Source organism: Spinacia oleracea, chromosome 3, assembly GCF_020520425.1.
Source record: "Spinacia oleracea cultivar Varoflay chromosome 3, BTI_SOV_V1, whole genome shotgun sequence".
Classification (NCBI taxonomy): Eukaryota; Viridiplantae; Streptophyta; class Magnoliopsida; order Caryophyllales; family Amaranthaceae; genus Spinacia; species Spinacia oleracea.
Window position 1 is genome coordinate 127,603,270 of NC_079489.1, and position 10,493 is coordinate 127,613,762.

Below are 10,493 nucleotides of genomic sequence, written 5' to 3' on the forward strand. Positions count from 1 at the left end.
TATGGTGTAGAATATGAGGAGACATTTGCCCCAGTAGCCAAAATGGCCACTGTCAGATCATTACTTGATGTAGCTTCTTTACAAGAATGGTTTTTTCATCAAATGGATGTTAAAAATTCATTCTTGCAAGGTGACTTGTGTGAGGGGGTCGAAAAGGCACGAGGCTAATGCGTGACCTCGTCCCTCGTGGGTGTGACGTTTCTTTTTGTCAAATAAGTGTAATTGGATTTCCTGTGAGTTTACACCCAATTGACTAGTAATATAGGAGTCGCCATTCAGTTTTTAACGACAATGAGAAAAACTGACAAAACCCGGTTATCGTGACATAAAGGGAGTGCAATTATGTTTGACCACGACGGCCATAGGTTCCCTTGTGATCCCTGCTGTGGGGATCTCTCAACATACACCCGCAAGGTAGAGATTGAGGGTTCGGGGGACTGTAACTACCGAGAGGAGTACTCGCTCGTCGATAACTCCAGAGGCAGGATATCCTTACTAGCTCAGCATAAATAATTGAAGGGACATGCGTTAACTATTAAACTAATCTGAGTTGATTTTAACAATATGCAACACATAATACTAGATCGATTGCGATTATCTGACTTAGATTGCTTTAAGGGACCTAGCATGATAGTTCAATTTCCCAAAATATTATCTTTATTAGGCGTGGTAGAACAATCAGATTTAATTAGTTTAATAGTTTATAAAAGGGCGAGGAAAGCAATTAAATCATGGAAAAGGGACACATTACGACGCACCCTTGAGAGGTACGTCACGGTTCTCAGAAAACTAACCACTTTAACTTTGCTCTTTCTCCTTTTATTTAACGAATCTCAAGTTACGGGCTTAATTCTTCAGCTACAAGGGACAGGATACGTTCTGTTCGATTTTTGGATCGATTGCGACAGAACGCGGGATCAATTTCGCAGCGTGAGGCTTAGGCTTAGGGGTTGGAGTCAATACTCAGAATATGAATTGTGTGTGTTCTTTTCACGTCGAATCTGGGGCTATATTTATAGAAAAGAGTTCGTGGAAAGATAGAATTGTAGAGCTCTAATCCAAGAAGAATTAGGAGAGAACACGTACTCAGGTATTTTCAGTGCCCAGGGCTGGGCACCGAAGATTTCAGCGCCCAGAGACAGGCGTTGAAAATAGGGTCTGGGCCGTGTTTCCTTTTCAGATTCGGACTCGTGGAATACGGAGTCTTTGAGACTTATCCGAGTCTTTTAGCGCGTATTAACTTTATGACGGAATGCGTCTGGGCCCGTTACGAACTCTAGGCTCGTTAGGATTTTAATTAATACGTAACTCTTATTTTCGAATCATATTAGGAATAGGATTCCACTTGAAATTTCTATCTCATTTAGGATTTATGTTGGAGTGCAACACCTAATTCTGTAGGTTTCTATCTTTTATGACTTGCCAGTTTTAACAACTACCCATTACGGCAGTTACCATTTTTAGCAGGCTTCCATAAATAGCAGGTTTCTATAAATAGCAGGTTTCGGGTGAAATGAAAAGGGTGATCGAGATTCGTTATTTTATAGGAGATGCGTTGCCAAGTGGAGATTTTATGTTCTCATCATCGAACCTTCCTTTTCAGGAATGGGGACAAAAGTAGGTGTCTACAGTTAGCCCCCACTTTGACTGAGTCTCGGGATGAGACAATGGTCAAAGTACTAGACGGAGTGCATCACACAAGCCATAGTGTATGTGACTTGTTTTGCGAGCGTCTCACGAGCCCCCGAGTGATAACATTTGACTTAAGGGTCATCACTTGAAGTGTCGACATATCCCTCACGTGGCATTGGGATTTGTCAACGGATAGTATAGAAACTCCCTCCCTTTGTCATTGGAAGTATCTAAAGATGCGTAGAAACTCCCTCACTTTGTTATTGGAAGTAGCTACAGATGTTTTCGAAATCAAAGCTATAAAGTGTAATTGGGCCTGGCCAAGCGCAATCACGAGGTAAAATGTTTTTAAAGATTCTCATTTTCAGGGTTAGCTAAACGAGAAACCCCCTTGTTTTTATAGGACGTAAAACGAAGGAAAATCCAGCACATCGCTCTTTTTTGGAAAAAACGGAAAACCAATCCTTTAATTTTTGGAAAAGGGAAAACCAGAAAAATTTATCGCTGCAGCGACTAAGGACCTGCGCGGTTAGTGGCGCAGACCCCGCCGGCTAAAGATGGCGAGCCTGTCCGCTGAGGGTGGACGCCCCGTCCGATAGAAGTGGACGAATCTGTTTCGAAATCTGTTTGTTTTTTTTTTTTTGAAAATAAGGACCTACGCGGTTTGTGACGTAGACCCCGCCGGCTAAAGATGGCGAGCCTGTCCGCTAAGGGTGGACACCCCGTCCGATAGAAGTGGACGAATCTGTTTTGAAGTTTTTGAAAAATAAGGACCTACGCGGTTAGTGACGCAGACCCCGCCGGCTGAAGATGGCGAGCCTGTTTTTGTTTTGAAGATTTTTCTTTTCATTTTCAAAAACTGAGGACCTGCGCGGTTAGTGACGGAGACCCCGCCTGCTGAAGGTGGGCGAGCCCTGTCCGCTAAGGGTGGACGCCCCGCTCGCTGGAGGTGAGCGAACCTGAATTCGTATTTTTTCGATTTGGGACTCGTGTGGTTTGTGGCGCGATCTTGCCCGATTGAGGTGGGCAAGTCCCTATTTCATTTGTTCTTGGGATTTCTTTTGAGAATTTCTTTTTGTTCATTCTTGTAGGAGCGAATTCTTTCGAGGGATGCTCGGATTTAGTTGCAACCTGAATGTGGGTTGACAATGTGTTTAGATGGACCATAGTCTCGTGGTCATCACCTTTTCATGGTTTTGAGCTAGTCTTTTCGGCTCAATTTTGCCACTACCTGGATCCTTGATTAGGGGACTATGTATAAGTATCAACGGCGGCCTTTGTCTTGAGGTCGTAATCCGGTATTATCTTTTGAGATTATCCAAACACGGGGCTTCGTACAGCGTAGTCTGGGAATATTATTTTTAACTTTGCATACTCTCTTTTGAAATATTTTTTTTTGAGCCCCCAAGCATTCGTGCTTGACGGTCATTTCTTGTCAAAGAGGTTCCTTGGGGATAAGTATTTTGTAATGTCCTTGATCGTGTTTGGGATCGTGCTCGTAAGTGCGAGCGATCTTTGTAGTGGTGTGCTACTCTTAACAAAGCCGTGAGGTGCGACTTTCAGTAAAGAAATCGGCAATTTTTGAGTCGAGTAGATACGGCAGGGCCCTATAGAAGTCAGGGGCCTTTTTTGGGTCTGGGATCATTTTCGGCGCCCATGCCTGGGCGTTAAAGATTTCGGCGCCCAGCGCTGGGCGTTGAAAATGATTTCTGGCGAGGTTTCTTGATGTCACAGTTGGCCTCTTGTTCGTTCGTTTTCTTTTTTTCTTTTCGTCTAGAGATTCTTTTTTGGAACAAACCGTTCATTTGAGATCACCGTTGATTGGTGAATAATTATTTCTCGAGAACCCGTAGCCTAATAGTGGACCAACGGTGTTTATTATTTCCTTATTCGTTCGCCATTTCTTAGCTTAGAACAATTGTGGGATTAATCTTCAACGCCCAAAGTCAGGCGTGGGATTTGGCGTCGGAGTTGATTATTGGGCAGATCTGCATCTTTTCCGTTCGCTTATTTCACTTGGAGATTCTACGTATTCTCTTCTCTTTTGTTTTTCTTTATTTTTGGAACGTAGATTTTTATTAGAGATCACAATGAGCTGAGTGATCGTGATGATTTCTCGAGAAGCCGTAGCCGATTGGTGGACTATGGCGTTTGTCGCTTTGGGGCGCTTATATAAAGGAACTGTCGCTCTTAAGGCGTGCAGTTATTGCAATAGTTGGGCGAGTCTATATGGCCCGAGGAACATACCTTGAGGCGTATATTTTTTATCGCTCGTATATATTTTTTTCTTTTGAACGCGTTCGTGAATGTTCGATACTTAGAATGATGATATGTATGTGCGAACCAGTGTTCATAGAATGGTCGTTGTGTGCGGTCCATTAATCAGTTTGCTTGAATCATTTTTTTTGAGCAATGATTGATTTTGAATAGTTTGCTTAGAAGCTTGATAGGGTTCAGGCCCATTCATGAAGTGGGCTCAAACATCGTGCCCTTTCGATTGTTCAAACATTTGCTTCGAGATTTTTTTTTTATTTTGCTAGGGTCGTTTCGTAGCTTGGAGCCCCCAAGTATGCATATTGGGATGCTTCCTTTTGGCGTACGATTTTTGTAGGTTCTTTCGAGAAAGATGCCTTGGGGTTCCGCTCGTGTAGGTGCGAGCTATCCCTTCCGTGGTAGGTAATGTTTTGCTACCTTTAATCCTTAATGTAGAAGTCGTGTGGCTTGCATTTTGAATTTGGGCGATAAGTAGTCTTTGCCTCTTTTACACATGCTCTTTGGTCGTGCCCGCATTAGTGCAATATGCCTTACTCTCTCTTTTTTTTAGACTTGTACCGTGGGACGGTTGAACCTATGGTGCGACGTAGGCTTGTGTGGCCTAACGGCGTGTCTTAGGACATTCCTCCAGGTGTTGGGATATCATTATTATTTTTTGCATTGGAGTACTTCATCACGCCTCGTTCAGGTCCTCGAACAAGTGTAGCACCTTCTGCGTGGGTGTGCACGGCTTATTACTTCGTTCGATGCAAGGATTCATAGATGTTCCTTTTTTTTATCCTTGATTTTTCTTTTGCTTTTGCTTTGGAACGGCGTAGACTGTGTAACGGGCGCTTGTAGGGCGAGCGTTATGTGCAGTAGTTTGGTCGGAGTTTCGGTGACTCGCGATTTTCAGTTACCTTTGTTAGTGGGGTGACTTTATATATTCTAAGTAGCGCTTAGAATTTGGGAGGGGTTGTAGCCATTCTAAGGTTCGTTTTACACGATCAAACCTTAGGATTGTGCCCCTATGATGTATGTATAGCATTAGCGTCGAGAATTTGCGATAAAATCGTCATTTCAAGCATTTTTAGAGTGTTCTTCTCAAGCCCCCAATTGTAGCTACGGGATTGGCTTGGTGCTATAATGCTTGGCATACGTTTTTATGCATTCATGGCGACATGGATCATGAATAGTTTGAACCAGACTCGTTTAGTGCGAGGTACGTTCGAGTAGTGATTTGCTACTTCTCTTGTAAATGTCGTATTTGTGCGACATTGCCATGGTCAAGGTAGTCATATGTTGAAGTGTGCCTTGACCAAAAGCTAGGTGCCTTTCTTTACCCATAATCATATTTAGAAATCTTTTTGACTCACTTGCAACATTGAGATAAACGCATACTTAGCTTAAACCAACGACACTTTATTATGTTCGGAGAAGTCTTTGAAAATTATTTGAAATCCGAGTCCTACTGTGTACAATCCGAGGTGTCCTAAGTAGGTTGACTTATAGAAGAATTCGTACAGGATTACATGAGTGAATCAAAATACTGTTACGATTTTTGGAATGTTGTCTAAGGATTTGCTGGAAGCCAGGGTGCAGGTGTCAAGATATTACTTGTGCCCGTTTGGCATATGCTTTTAGGCTTTTAGGGCCATCTTTTCCAGAATTGCGGGAATATAAACCGTTTTCAAATTGACTTAGATTTACTTGGTGTATGTCTGCACAAAAGGTCAAGGTATACATAGTTCTTTAACTAGCTCTTTCATTCAAATTTTTAGCCCCCAGTTGCTGTTATGTCTTCCCATTAATGATGCTTTCAGATTTCGATTTTTAGATGCCCGTGTCATATGTCTGAGTAGGGTGAGCCTTGGTTAAGTGCCAAGTCCTATTGACAATGTCTGGTTTTTTTTCAAAGGGGATTAGCAAGCATTTGAATTACCATGAACGGGTGCCCTGAGTTCGAAGGAACGATGGGGCGATGCCGTAGAACAATCCTCTTCATTGCAAGCTTACTGCCTTTACTACTTGTTGGCGATTATGACTGTGTCTAGTGGTGAAAGAAGGTCTTTAAGCGAACGACTATGTCTGGTGGTGAAAGAAGGTCTTTAAGTGAGTTAGTTCGCTTTAGGGAGGGTCAAGTCGAGTACTTTTAGAGGTCATGGACGCTTGCGCTAGCCCCCATTCAATTGAGGCAAAGCGATGTTTTGAGTCTTGGCTAAGTGCCTAGGAGTGTGAGTTCTCCTTCTGGCAAGGGTACGTGCCCTTATTATTTTTCGATGTGTGCTCGTTTTGGCATCTTGATGACTTGGATTCTTCCTTTGACTTAAATTTTTTCGACTTGGATTGCAAGTAATTAAATTTCAATAAGGGACTTTATTTTTTTATTCTTGTTATTCTATAGGCTTTAACATTTTTTGCAAATTGGTTGGACCGAATCATGGATTGCCTACGTATCCGCCTTTAATAGATTTAATTTGGAATCAGGTCTTGCGTAGTTCTTAGCCTAGAAAATGGTTTCTTAGAATGCCGATTTTAAACAAGTACGTTAGTGGAATCGTAATTTTTGAAATAGGGTGAAATTTATTTTAATCTGCTGCTTTGCCGTAAGCCGTAAATTTGTTTTATATATTTTTTGAGTACATAATTTTTTGAGTACATGTATTTTTTGGTACGTATATCTGAATACGTGTTGTACTCCTCCAAGTATTCGTTATTTTTCCGTGTATGTGCGGATAAAATGACGAGCACTTCTGAACAAAATTTGGCAAGTAGAGAGATTCAGCGCCCAGGCTGGGGCGTTAAAGATTTCGGCGCCCAGATGTGGGCGCTGAAAATGTTTTCCGGGGGGATCTTTTTTGGCGCGCTAAATGCTTCTTTTTTAGACGAACTTTAAAGGTGCTTTGCAAAGTTTTTATTTTTTTTATTTTTTATTATTAATTTTTTACGTTAAGCGTAGAATGTACTTTTCATTTGTCCTTTTTTTTATTCGTGAATCAAGACGGCTTGAAAGATGGGTTGAATGAGATGGGATAATTTGCATAGGTATTGGTCAAGCATGAGGATTACATCTGCTAGGACTCACAATTCGCAGCCTCAAGCTAGTGTCATGAGTTTACATCAACCAAGGCCAATGAGTAGCATGGGGACGGCTCAAGGGTGTATCCAAACAAATTATATGGTCATTATACTAATGGTGGTGTAAGAGCAGGTTTGGGCTTTGGAAATAATGGGTATGACGCACGTGTCAATGGTCGTACGTGGTTTGCAGTTGATGACAAGTTCAAGAACAAGAGTCGAGGTAATGGTTTCTTGGGTTATGGCAATGAGAACATGGATGGGTTAAATAAGTTGAACAGGGGCCCCAGAGCGAAGGCGTCTAAGAACATAAGGATTGGAAAGGGTAGACATCGTAGAACTTTATGTAGTTTTTGTGGCATGATTTAGATTGGTTGACTCAATTCTTTTCCTTCGTTTACTTGGGTAAATTTCGCACTTTGGGAGGTACGGGCTAAGTATTTCATGCCTCGTTCTTTTCGCTCTCCCTTTTCTCTTTCTATTTTTTCTTTTTGCTTGGGATTTTTCCCCCTTTTTATTTGGGCTAAAAGGTGGATGTTTGTGGTCTTTGAGTCACGAGGCGAGACTGAGTGAGCCTCGTTTGGTAGGCCTATAGTGGACCTTTGATTTTAGTAGGCCTAGGGTGGACCTTTAATTTTAGGAGGCCTAGGGTGGACCTTTAAATTGTCTTACTTTGCAAGCGTATTTGGTCGTTCCTTAAAATGTGCAAATAGCGTAGATTCGAAATCTTGTTTTCACCTTATTGAAATTTAACGAAAGAATTACATCGAAAATAATTTTTTTTTGCTTCCTTTCAGATTCCGGTTTCCGGGATTTAATTCAGAGTTGTGATTTAGACTTGAACTTTCATTAATTTCTCTGATTATAACCCGTGTATGAATACAAGGAGGTGGCCTATACTCAAAATAATGACGTGGCGTAAGCCTATAATACTTGACCAAGCGACTTTTAGACTTAGGTTAGTTGGACCATAACTTTCGTTGGTTGACACTTTAGATTTTAACCCTTGGGTGTTCATTTGTCATGCGCCATTTTGCTTAATGTTGGCAAGGTAGTTAGTCGGGGAGAGCGAATTTTCATTTTTGCAAGACTAGAATCATTAGTGCAGCTTCCCTCTTAGTGTGTATTGCTTTACCCCGATGGTAGCCTTATGGCATGCCGATTTGGGTATTTTCATGGTTCGTCATGTTGCATTCATGGAAAATCTTTTAGTCCGTACTTAGGAGTATTTAAAGGAGCGAGTGGCTCGAGAGGACTATGATAGTCGTGACCCAATGTGATCATAAGCCTTGAGGCCATTAATTTTGCTAATGGTATTGACACCTTAGGTTCACTTTGGGGGTTGTGCGACTATGGGGGAATGATTTTCAGAATGTGACTGTTTCCATTTTGCAAATACTTGAATTACATAATATATTCTTTTTATTGGTGAGAGAGAGTATTGAGGCCGTAGATTCTTAGCAAGGGATGACAATTACATATGGGTGCTTATTGATTTAAATGTTAGGAAGGGAGACTCAATATGGTTTAACCTTCTAACTTGCAGAACGACACCAAGCATTATCACTGATTCTATGGATAAGACAACTAAGACTTAGGATTTAGATTGTACTTTGGTATAGCCGAATCTAGACTCGGATTTATTTTTTTATTCGAACATTATTTTTCCTTGAAGACTCTATTTGAACATTATTTTTTGAATACTTTGCCCATGTGACATTCAAGTTCATTTAATTAGCATGCTAGGTTTTGGTGCCGAACATTGTCGTCATAGGAGGCCTAATGACAACACAAAGAGTTGTTTATTTTATAAGTCGTTCTTAGAATTGAGTGCCTTTTCATACGCCCTCGCAGCAATTTTCACGAAAAGTTTTTTTCTACGTATTTTTTATGCGCGGGCACCGAGGATGTTGTGCCTGACCAAAAGGCCAGGCAGCAACTTCAGCGCCCAGCGAGGGGCGTGAGAATTATTGGCGCCCAGCCAGGGGCGCTGAAAATGCGTCCCTAACTGGTACTCGTTTTCTGTTCGTGTATATTCTTTTGTTTATGCGACTTAATTTTGCGTGCTTGCCGAATAACGTCCTTTACGCGTTGTGCAGCGTTGTGGGATTCGTTACGGGCCCTCCTGAACGTCGCTTATTTTTGTGGCGATCGTTCGGAGTTGCGGAACACGTATCTTGGTATAACTCTTTGGCTAATTGGTTTATGAATGTTCGGGCAATTTTTTAAGGTCGTTGGTTTTCTAGCATTATTTGTCACACATAATCATAACACAATCACGTAATTCGCTACACATAACTAACATTACACCATGAGGCAAAATAATAATATGTCATGTAGTTTATGATAGGCTTCTATGGGTAGTATTTGCGCCGGCTTGGTACCGCTTCTATCGTAGATCCAACACATGCGCCGGTCGAGGTAGTGCCTTCAACAGACGAATTTCGCCCAAGAGGCCAATCACGATGTAAGCCAATGGGGCATGCACCAATGAGAGGGACCTAGTGGGCGAGCGATTGGGTTTGCGACGGGTGTACTACTAGCGAAAGTGCCGAGTGGACAACATTCGAAGTGTATGCACCCCTCGGTTGGCGATGGGTATTCTTAGTCCCAACTCCCGAGATGAAACATCCCAAGGGAGCCAAGATTCGTTATGCGGTTATGTCCGTTCACATTAATATGCTGATTTTCAGGTCGTCCCAACTTGATGGGGAAATAAACGCGGGGTAGGATCGTTTCACCCTTCGGCTATTTTGATTACCTACGAGCACGAGTATTTCCTTCACTATCCCCAGTGGAGTCGCCACTGTGAGGGGGTCGAAAAAGCACGAGGCTAATGCGTGACCTCGTCCCTCGTGGGTGTGACGTTTCTTTTTGTCAAATCAAGTGTAATTGGATTTCCTGTGAGTTTACACCCAATTGACTAGTAATATAGGAGTCTCCATTCAGTTTTTAACGACAATGAGAAAAACTGACAAAACCCAGTTATCGTGACATAAAGGGAGTGCAATTATGTTTGACCACGACGGCCATAGGTTCCCTTGTGATCCCTGGTGTGGGGATCTCTCAACATACACCCGCAAGGTAGAGATTAAGGGTTCGGGGGACTGTAACTACCGAGAGGAGTACTCGCTCGTCGATAACTCCAGAGGCAGGATATCCTTACTAGCTCAGCATAAATAATTGAAGGGACATGCGTTAACTATTAAACTAATCTGAGTTGATTTTAACAATATGCAACACATAATACTAGATCGATTGAGATTATCTGACTTAGATTGCTTTAAGGGACCTAGCATGATAGTTCAATTTCCCAAAATATTATCTTTATTAGGCGTGGTAGAACAATCAGATTTAATTAGTTTAACAGTTTATAAAAGGGCGAGGAAAGCAATTAAATCATGAAAAAGGGACACATTAGGACGCACCCTTGAGAGGTGCGTCACGGTTCTCAGAAAACTAACCACTTTGACTTTTCTATTTCTCCTTTTATTTAACGAATCTCAAGTTGCGGGCGTAATTCTTCAGCT